The 9,059-nt window shown below is 54.8% G+C and overlaps 1 non-coding gene across 1 annotated transcript; it reads right to left on the reverse strand.

Annotated features, from left to right (window-relative positions):
• Positions 1–4,385: 4,385 nt before the first annotated feature.
• On the reverse strand, positions 4,386–4,457 carry TRNAP-AGG (transfer RNA proline (anticodon AGG)). The gene has a single exon. It is a non-coding gene; the product is annotated as a tRNA-Pro (tRNA).
• Between the last annotated feature and the right edge of the window lie 4,602 nt (positions 4,458–9,059).

A 9,059-nucleotide genomic window follows, 5' to 3' on the forward strand; every position in this document is an offset into this window, starting at 1 on the left:
CCTGGGCCCCGGTCCGGGAAAGCCCCCAACTGTGTTCGGGTGAGCTAGGCTCTGGCCGCCGGGCTGCAATTCTTCCGTTGTTAATGACCAGTGGAGGATAGGGGAGCCTCCAGAGACCCCCCCCCCACTCCCACGAGGCGAAATGGGAGAGTTGGGAGGCTGGGTAGGACTGCCCTGAGCGTGCACCTCACGAAGGGGACCCCTTAACTTCGGCCGCAGTTTCTTCTCACTTCCCCTTTCCCTTCCTGGGATCTGAACAGAAACCTCAGAGCCACCTCAGCCGGTGGCCCAGAACCTAGTAACAGCACCCTCGCGCTGCATTAATCCAGCCTCTAATGATGGACATCCATGTTGCCCCAACCTTCTCTTTGTCCACATGGGGAGCAGTAAGAGGCGCCCCTTCTCCCCCCAGACAGGGGGCATCAGCCGAGGCCTAGTGGAGACCACGAACACCTACTCCAGCCCAGCAGTGAGGAGGTCCCACCCTGTGTGAATTGCCCGCACCAGACAGCAACAGGGCAGCCCCCACTTTCCCTACCAGAGGGGCATCTAGTCAGAGAAGGCTGCAAACCAGAAGATTTAAATGAGATCTAGAATCTCATAACGTAATACCGAAAATGTCCAAGATGCAACTGAAAATCACTGGTCAAACTAAGAACCAGGACAATTTCAACTTGAAGGAGAAATGACAAGAGACACCGACTCAAATGTTGGAACCATCTGCCAAGGAGGGTAAAGGTGGGTGAAGCAGCTGTGGTAAAAATGCTTCAAGTAGCAATTACAAGCTACTTGAACAAATTTAAAAAGTGAAAGTCTCAAATAAATGGAAGATATAAAGAATAGCCAAATGGAAAACTTAGAACTGAAAAATACAATAACCAAAATAAAAAGCTTAATTGATGGGCAACAGCAGAATGAACAAGACAGAAGAATCAGTAAACTTGAAGACAGAACAATAGAAGTTGCCCAATCTGAAGAACTGAGAAAATAAACTTAAAAAATAAAATAAACCAAATAACAGAGCCTCAAGGATCTGTAGGGCTTTAACAAAACATATAATATTGGAGTCACTGACGACCCAAGAGAGGAGAAAAATGGGGCTAAATAGTTTTAGAAGAAATAGTAGCTGAAAATTTCCAGTAGGTTTTTTAAAAAAATAAACTTTGGGAGAGGGTGTACTCACACCTCTCCATTCTTTGATGAAAGAATAAAGTTTTCAAAATAATCCTTATTGTTAGAGTTCTCAAAAAACAACAACAACAAAATCGAGCAGAATTACATAACCCCCTGCCCCCAAACACCACAGCCTCCTCCATTCCCATGTTGTTGTTGTTGTTTTTCTCAGTATCACAACTGTTATTTCATGCTGGTGCTACCTATCAGCTGCAGTGGCTGTAGCTTGGCTGTGGCTGTGTGTTCATTCCAGGGTCCAGGGTGAAAAAGTAGCCCTAATTGTGCACATGCTGTTCTCACACTGTGGGCAGGAAGGGGAGGGGTGACCCTCACAACAGCTTTTAAAGTTTCTTCCTGAAAGTCAGCTCTGATTACTTTACAGATGCCTTTGAAGTCACATGGCCAAGTTCAACATCAAGGAAGAAAGCCAATAACTGGGAAAAATAGAATCTACCGCCCTTCCAGAACCCACAACCAAATCAAGCAACGGTCCATCAGGAAAACGTAAAGCGACCATAGGTGTCTGGGGTCACGGGAAATCAGGGGCTTGCACCGAATGAGGTGGGGGAGGAAAGTCAGGGAAACTGTTGCCACGACCTCAGCCCAAGCACCGAGGCGGATGGTCTGGAGTTCGCGGGGGTCCACTGCCATCCCCAGCCCTGGAGAACCCTCGCCTGTCTCTCGTCTGCAGCAGGGAAGCAGGTGCTTCATGAAGGCTCCCTGGAGAGCAGCCCTGAAATTCAAGGCCACACTTCTGGCTGCCTCCGGATTTCTCCTCGGCAAACTCGAACTTCCAGAGGAATTTCTGGGAAATGCGGCTCCCATCTTGTTACGGGCCGAACGCTGGTGTCCGCCCCAAACCCCTAGGTTGAGGTCTGACCCCACCGTGATGGTACTTGGGGACAGGCCTGCGGGGCTACCAGGCCCAGAGGGCGGGACCCCCCGACGGGAAGGCGGCGGACGCGGTCTCATCTGGAACCGCCCGTAAGACAGCGGCCAACCTGACTGAGCTCTTCCCGGCGCCCGGGGGCGCGGCCTCAAGGTCCCCACCGTCGGGAAGTAGGCGGCGGGCAGGCCCCGAGGCCGCAGCCCCGCGCCTTAGGAGCAGGGACCGCCGGCCGCTCCGCGCTCCCGCCGCCCGCTCCCATGACGGCGGCGCGCGCGAGACACGGCCCATTCCCGTGTATTTTTGAAATCTATCTCCCTCTACTTTTTTTCTGACGTATTTTAAAGCACATATAGCATTGCTTCACCCGTAAAAGCTTTTTGCCTTTTTTTTCACCAAATATCTCTACAAATAAAGTCCTTTGTTCTAAAATACTCGCAATGCCATGTGCACATCCAACAACATTAACGGTGATGCTGCAGTGTTCTCTCGTGCTCAGTACGCATGCAGGTTCCCGCTGCCTCCTAACCTCCACTCCGCATTTGGCTGGTTAGATTCAGGATTCAAGCCAGGTCCGCACATCGAGGTTGGTGGAATCTGAAATCTCATTGAGTCCTCAGCAGATTCTCCGAGGTGCCCTGTCTCCAGAATTTGGGGTAGGGAAGGAGCAGGCAACCCCTAGGTCCCACTCCCAGTCCATCATGTATCTGAAGTTCCTTTCTGTTCTGGAGAGCCAAGCCGGGAGGGGGCTGGGGCGGCGTTGCCCCAGCCCCGACCTTCCCGGGTCTCACTCCTGGCATGCAAGGATCCGCTTGCTCCCTCCAGTGACGTCTCATTTCTGACCCTGAATCCCGGGAGACTGGATCCTAAAGCAGAGGGCGTGAGCAGGGTAGGTGTCGCGGCAGGCTCCACGGGGTCTCCATTCCCCTCCAGCAATCCACCACCAGGTCGCTGGTTCCAGCAACTCAAGATCGTCCAAAGGACGGACCAAGAAATGTTGGGGCAAAATAAGTTTTTAAATAAAAATAAATTTCTTTTAGCTAATTCAAAGGAAGTATAGATGGAGTTATGCGAACAAGTGGAATCCAGTTAAGTCTAACAATTATTTTGGGTTCACGGGCTTGTTTGCGTAAATATAGTGGTGGGTCCCTTATCATTGCCCCATTTCGGGCCGCGTGCCCGCGCATTGCAGGATCATCTCGGGCTGGCCCGCCCCGAGTTCTATCCGTGCCTCAGGGCTCCCGGGGGCAGCAGAGCCGCTGTCTGTCCTTCCGTCCATCGGTCAGTGTGGAGCCTTACCCCTCCCCCCCCAGCTGCTCTCCGGCTGGGGACACCGCGAATTCCGGGCATTCTCAACACGCAGGTCGCCCGATGGTGCTCCACGTCCCCGCTGACCCCGGGGCCTACCCAGCCCAGTCATTTTGGGTTATCCACAGCCAGTCAACTTTCCAAACATGGTCGCAGTCTACCAAGCATGGGTGCTCGGCTAGCTTCGTCGGTAAAGCGTGAGACCCTTAATCTCAGGGTCCTTGGTTTGAGCCCCACGTTGGGCGTTCTTTTGACAGAATCTCTAAGCAATTCCTGGCATTCGGTTTAGGTACAAAATGCACCAAAGGCTAGTCTGACGAACTGGGTCCAGACGCTGCCACATCTGCAGCCTGTCAGTTCGCAATGAGTCACCCCGCCCAAGCTCTCACAGGCCTGGAGTCTCCTCCTTACAGTGGGTCCGCGAACCCACTTGATTCCTCAACTTCTTTAACCAAAGGAACCTTAGAAATAGGTCCATCAAAGATTTGAACCTGGCTACCAGACAAAAGCCACCCACCAGTTCCTCCTTTGGTTTATTTAGTCGATGGAGCGAGCTGCTACTATTATCTGTGCATCTGCAAGACAACATGGTGTAAAAAGCTCAACTTATACTATGATATTCCTTTGGGAGTGAGGGGTGTACTGGATTCCAAGTCACAATCGTTTCTCAAACAGGAGTGACCCTACAGGGCAGAGGAGCCCAGACCACTGTGAGGAAGGACGAGGGTGAAAACCAGGGTGGGCATGTCCACATCTGGTGAATGCGACAGCGGTGTGTCCCACATCCCAACTACTCTTTTTTTTTTGCGGTATGTGGGCCTCTCACCGTTGTGGCCTCTCCCGTTGCGGAGCACAGGCTCCGGACGCGCAGTTTCAACGGCCATGGCTCACGGGCCTAGCCGCTCCGTGACATGTGGGATCTTCCCGCACCGGGGCACGAACCCGCGTCCCCTGCACTGGCAGGCAGGCTCTCAACCACTGTGCCACCAGGAAAGCCCCCAACTACTCTTTAAAAGAGGGGCTCGTCCGGGATTTGAACCCGGGACCTCTCACACCCTAAGCGAGAATCATACCACTAGACCAACGAGCCACCTCCTGAGGGTCATTTGTTCTCCTCTTGAGTTCAACGTGGTTCTGTCCTCACTGGTCTGGACTGTCTCGGTTTTCTCATCCATGGATCGTTTCCCTTTTCCCCACGAATGTCAGGGAAGGATTTGATTCCATGGACAGGAGGGGGATGGGAAGGCTCAGCATTGGCACACTCTGAGACTCCCAAGTCGGCAAGTCCCGATGCGAGTTTTGGAGGGTCCCGCTCCTCTGCTCTCCTCTCCGCCTGTGGAAAACTGAGACGATCAGCTCAGGAGAACGTCCCCAGGTCCCTCTTCCGTCACCGGGCTAAGGGCTGGGCAGCGGAGTGAAGCTGAGAGCCGGGTTTGGCCCCCCGCCCCTGGCGTGGCGGGCTCCCCGGACGCCTCCGGGACCGCCACCCCCACCCCCACGCCACTCACTGGAAATACCCGCCGCGGGGTCCCGAGTCTCAGAGAACTGCCTCCCAGAGCCCCAGACTCGCGTCCCAGTGCAGACAGCAGCTGGGAAGGGACCCCGGCGAGGGGGTTTAGGTAGGGAGCAAAAGGATGAAGGAGGAAGTTGAGGAAACTCAGGGAGCCCTCAGGGGACACTCCCCGCCCCGCGTTGCCGTTGCCGTTGCCACTGCTGTGACCTGGGTCACAGCCCCTCCATGTCCGCTGAGCACACCCAGACACCAGACTTCAGTGTCCAGGCCCGATCTGGCCACTCAAGTCCAACTGGGATCTGGGTCCACCACCCCCTGGGCCTGCCACATGATCCATCCTCACAGGCCCTGACCCCACACCAGCCCTGCCAGGGATTCCGTTTCTGCCATAAAATGACCAGAAAAAGCAAACTGGGCTCCTCGGGGATTCGAAGCCAAAGTGAGGGTAAGAACTCCTCCCCAGGGACCTACCTCTGCAGTTCGCACTTCCTGTTCATTGGACAAATGCCCAACTGGAGGCAGGCCCTCGACTGAGGGCATGGGTAGAGGGCAGCAGACACCGGGTGCCAAAGGGGGTTAAGGCAGGCCTGAGGGAGGGACACCACTGACACAGGACTTTGCAGAGGAAATAACCTGCTGGTGGAGGCAGTAGTGCTTTCCCCTCAAGAAAAGGGGAGTCTTAAAAGGCTCTGGCTATAGGAGAAGAAAGTGCTGGCCAGGGAGCCTGGTTACCCCGGTTGACCCCCACCAGGCCTCAGGGGTGGGAGAGGCCTCCCTGGACATCCAAGTGGGGCCCGGGGTTCTGTGCAGGAAACCCACTTGCTAGGGGACTTGAGAGTCAGGAGGCATGAAAGGGGCACCCAGCATGCACGACCCTGGGCTTAACTGGAGAAACCCAAGCGTTTAGGTCAGAGAAGAGGCCCACCAGCCCCCTGCCCCCTCTGCATGTTCTGGGAAGATCTGGCTCTTCGGCAGCTCGTCTGGCAGGGGCTCTGTGCCATAATCCCCTGGGCCTGGGATCAGGAAGCTCTTCCCAGATTGGGGGACCTGAAATTTCAACCAAAGCCTCAGTCCCTGCCCGTGTCACACATGTCTTTTCTTTTCTGTATTCTGATTCTTTGATGTCTGGAGCCTTGCTGACTCTGGAGGGAATGCCCCTCCCAAGGTTGGCCAATTCTAGGAGATAGTAAACAATTCCTCTGCCAGCAGGCATTTCAGATACAAACCAACCAATCCAGAGTCCACAACCACCTGTTTTATCAGACTCTTACACTCTGGGCCACAACCCATCTGCCAGAATCACCTCAAGGCTGGGAAACAGACAACTAGGGACAGCACCTATGCCCCAGAGTCCAGTGAAATTATTCAAACTAACCCATTTAAACCTGTTTTCCCTGACTCACCTGTTTCACCTTTCGTGAAACCACAATAAAGCCTCTTTTGCGCACATTTTCTTCTCATTCCTTCCGCCTCCTGACTGACTCTGGTGCTTCCCCTGTGCCCCCCTCCCCCAACGTGGAGGCGTGCCCCCTCCTCTTGGAAACTGTAACAAGCCATCTTCTCAATGGCTGGATCTGTTGGCCTCAGAGAATAATAATAAAACCTATGTAAACATTGCCGTTCTTCCAACTTGAAGAAGAGACCCCGTGTCTAGAGCACCGCCCTCTGGACACCTGTGGAGACCCCAGGTCCTTCGCGGTCCCCATGCTCAGTCTCCGATGCGGTTTCCTTCCTTCCCTTGGTCGTGGAAGGTCCTTTGGCAGCCCCTCAAGTAGGAAAAAGACGTTGAAACGTGGGCTTGTCCGGAATTTGAATTTATGACCCAAAGCAAAAATACATGCCCAGACCAAGTTACATCGTTCTCCAGGTCCAGGCACCGTCTGGCACACAGACCTGGTCTCCAGCGAGCGGAGACAGAAGTGTTTGCCCCCGCCCCGTTCGGGCTCCTTCCCCCAGCGCCAGGCCTCCAGGCCAGTCCCGGAGCCCCAAGGACGAAGCCTCCGGCCTGGAAACACCCGCCCCAGGCGGAGCGATGGCCACTTGGCAGCACGGAACTGGGCGCAGCCCGATCGGATCGCGGCAGGCGGGGACCAAGATCCTCTCGCTTAGGACTCCGTAGAGCTCCGGAGTCTTCAGCCCGAAAATTGGGGATGTCTGAATAAAAGAAAGTGGGGCTCAACCAGAATTTGAACCCGCGACTTCTCGCACGCCAAAACGAGAACCATACCCCTAGACCAACCAGCCGACGCCTGAATAGCTCCTGACGTCTGTCTTTGGAAGCCTGAGACCGCGGCTCTGCCCTCCGATCCTGGGCCGAGTTCTGGCGGCCGGGCCCCGCAGGAACTTGCGCCGGAGGAGGTTTCGGTTTCGATTCCAGAAGGAGGAGAGTTGCAGCGCTGCCGGAACCTAACGGAGAGGGGGCTCCCGCACACTAGGGCCCTAGAGCCGCAGAGCCAGACTCCCCCAGGCCACGAGGGCCACCCAGTCTCCAACAGCTAGAGGAGGGGACGGGCGACCAGGAGGAGGAGGGAGTCCCTGTGGCCCAGGTGAGTGTGAAAGTCTCCCAGGCCAGAAATTTCACCCAATATGGGACACAAATCCAAGACCTCGAGAATGAGACTCTGCCACCTCCCAACCGGCCAGTCCGGGTGAGCCTCGAGCATCTCGGGGTCCCTCTTGGCCTGAGCTCGGCCCCAGAAAACCCTCACAGTTCTGGAACCCTGATGTAGGGGTCAGAACTGGGGTTGGTGCGCGCTTCTTCCTGAACGGCGCTGCCCCGCTAGCAAGGAGTCCAGCATCCACCTGGAAAGGAAGGCCTCCCTGGCTTGTTCCCGAGGCGAGGCCATGGAGCCTTCCTGATTTGCTTCAGGCTACTCGTCCAAAAGAGAGCTGAGAATTTGATGATGAGAAATCGTCCCTTATTGGAACCCGACACCTCCCACAACCTAAGCGAGGATCACACCGCGATCCTTACTAGTCTCTAGTGATACCCAACCACGTGCCCTTGCCCCCGACTTTCCAGCTCCCTGGAGCTGCTGGGACTACACAGACCCACGGCCGGACAGCAGACAGGAACTTGTTGGGGCTCTCGTCCTCTGCTGAAAGGACCCGAGAATTCAGCACTCCAGTGCCCGAGATGCAGTGTGCACAGGATCCAGGGTTTGTCCCTACCATTTTTAGGACAGTAAAGTTCTGAAGAAATACAACTAGTTTGTGAGGACTATCCTTTTCTAACCTTGCGTGGCTAGCTCAATTGGTAGCACATGAGACTCTTAATCTCAGGGTCGTGGGTTCGAGCTCCACGTTGGACATGACTTTTGCCCTCAGGGCTTGGCTTCACAGGTAAGCAGAGATGATATTACAGAAGTGACCAGATCCATATAAACTAAGCCTCTTCCAAAGGAGGATCTGTTGCTGGTCCAGGGAGGCCGGCATGTGGCCACCAACCTCGAATCTCACCGGAGCAACTTGCTTTTGTCTCATTAATATTTTATTATATACGTTTTGGAATTTAAAAGTTGAAACTTACTCCACAGTTCCAGATACAGCACACAGAGTGGGTCAGGAGCCCCTCTGAGAGGTTCCTTTTCTAAGAACTTTCTTGAAATTCCCGCGATCGGGGCAAGCGCTTATCAGGCCAAGAATTATCGCCCAAAGTAGGACTTGAACCCATTCAGTCTCAGTTCTACACGCGGAACGAGAGCTACAACAGGAGACTTGGAAATGGATTTTCAGCTAACTCTGGCCCTAAGCAGGGACCTACGTGATGCTCCATCCGGGGGTGTTCCCCACCCAGGACCCTCGCCTCCCCCAACCCTGTGTGTCCCCACGTGCATTTGCTTCAGTTTTCCTCCCTCCTGAGACAGAGATGCAGCAGGGAAGGGAGCCCCTCATCTGGCCGTTATTCCTGTCCCAGCCCCCTCCCCTTTCTAAAGTAGAAAGAAAGTTGGAAATCGTGGGCTACTCCAAGTAGAGGTTGGGTGTCCCTCTCCTCGAGAGGCAGCAGTGAGGGAAATGTGAGTTCCTTTCTTGGGGTGGGGTAGGGGAACCAGAAGGGTTAGCAACACCGGCCCTGAGGCTCTCATGATGTCGGTTCATCTGGGTATCCAGGTTTCCAAGGTGGGGGCCAACGGGGGGCAGGAGAGGGCTTGGCAGTGGGGAGGTGCCTGCCAGGTTGTG

Source organism: Globicephala melas, chromosome 15, assembly GCF_963455315.2.
Source record: "Globicephala melas chromosome 15, mGloMel1.2, whole genome shotgun sequence".
Taxonomy (NCBI): domain Eukaryota; kingdom Metazoa; phylum Chordata; class Mammalia; order Artiodactyla; family Delphinidae; genus Globicephala; species Globicephala melas.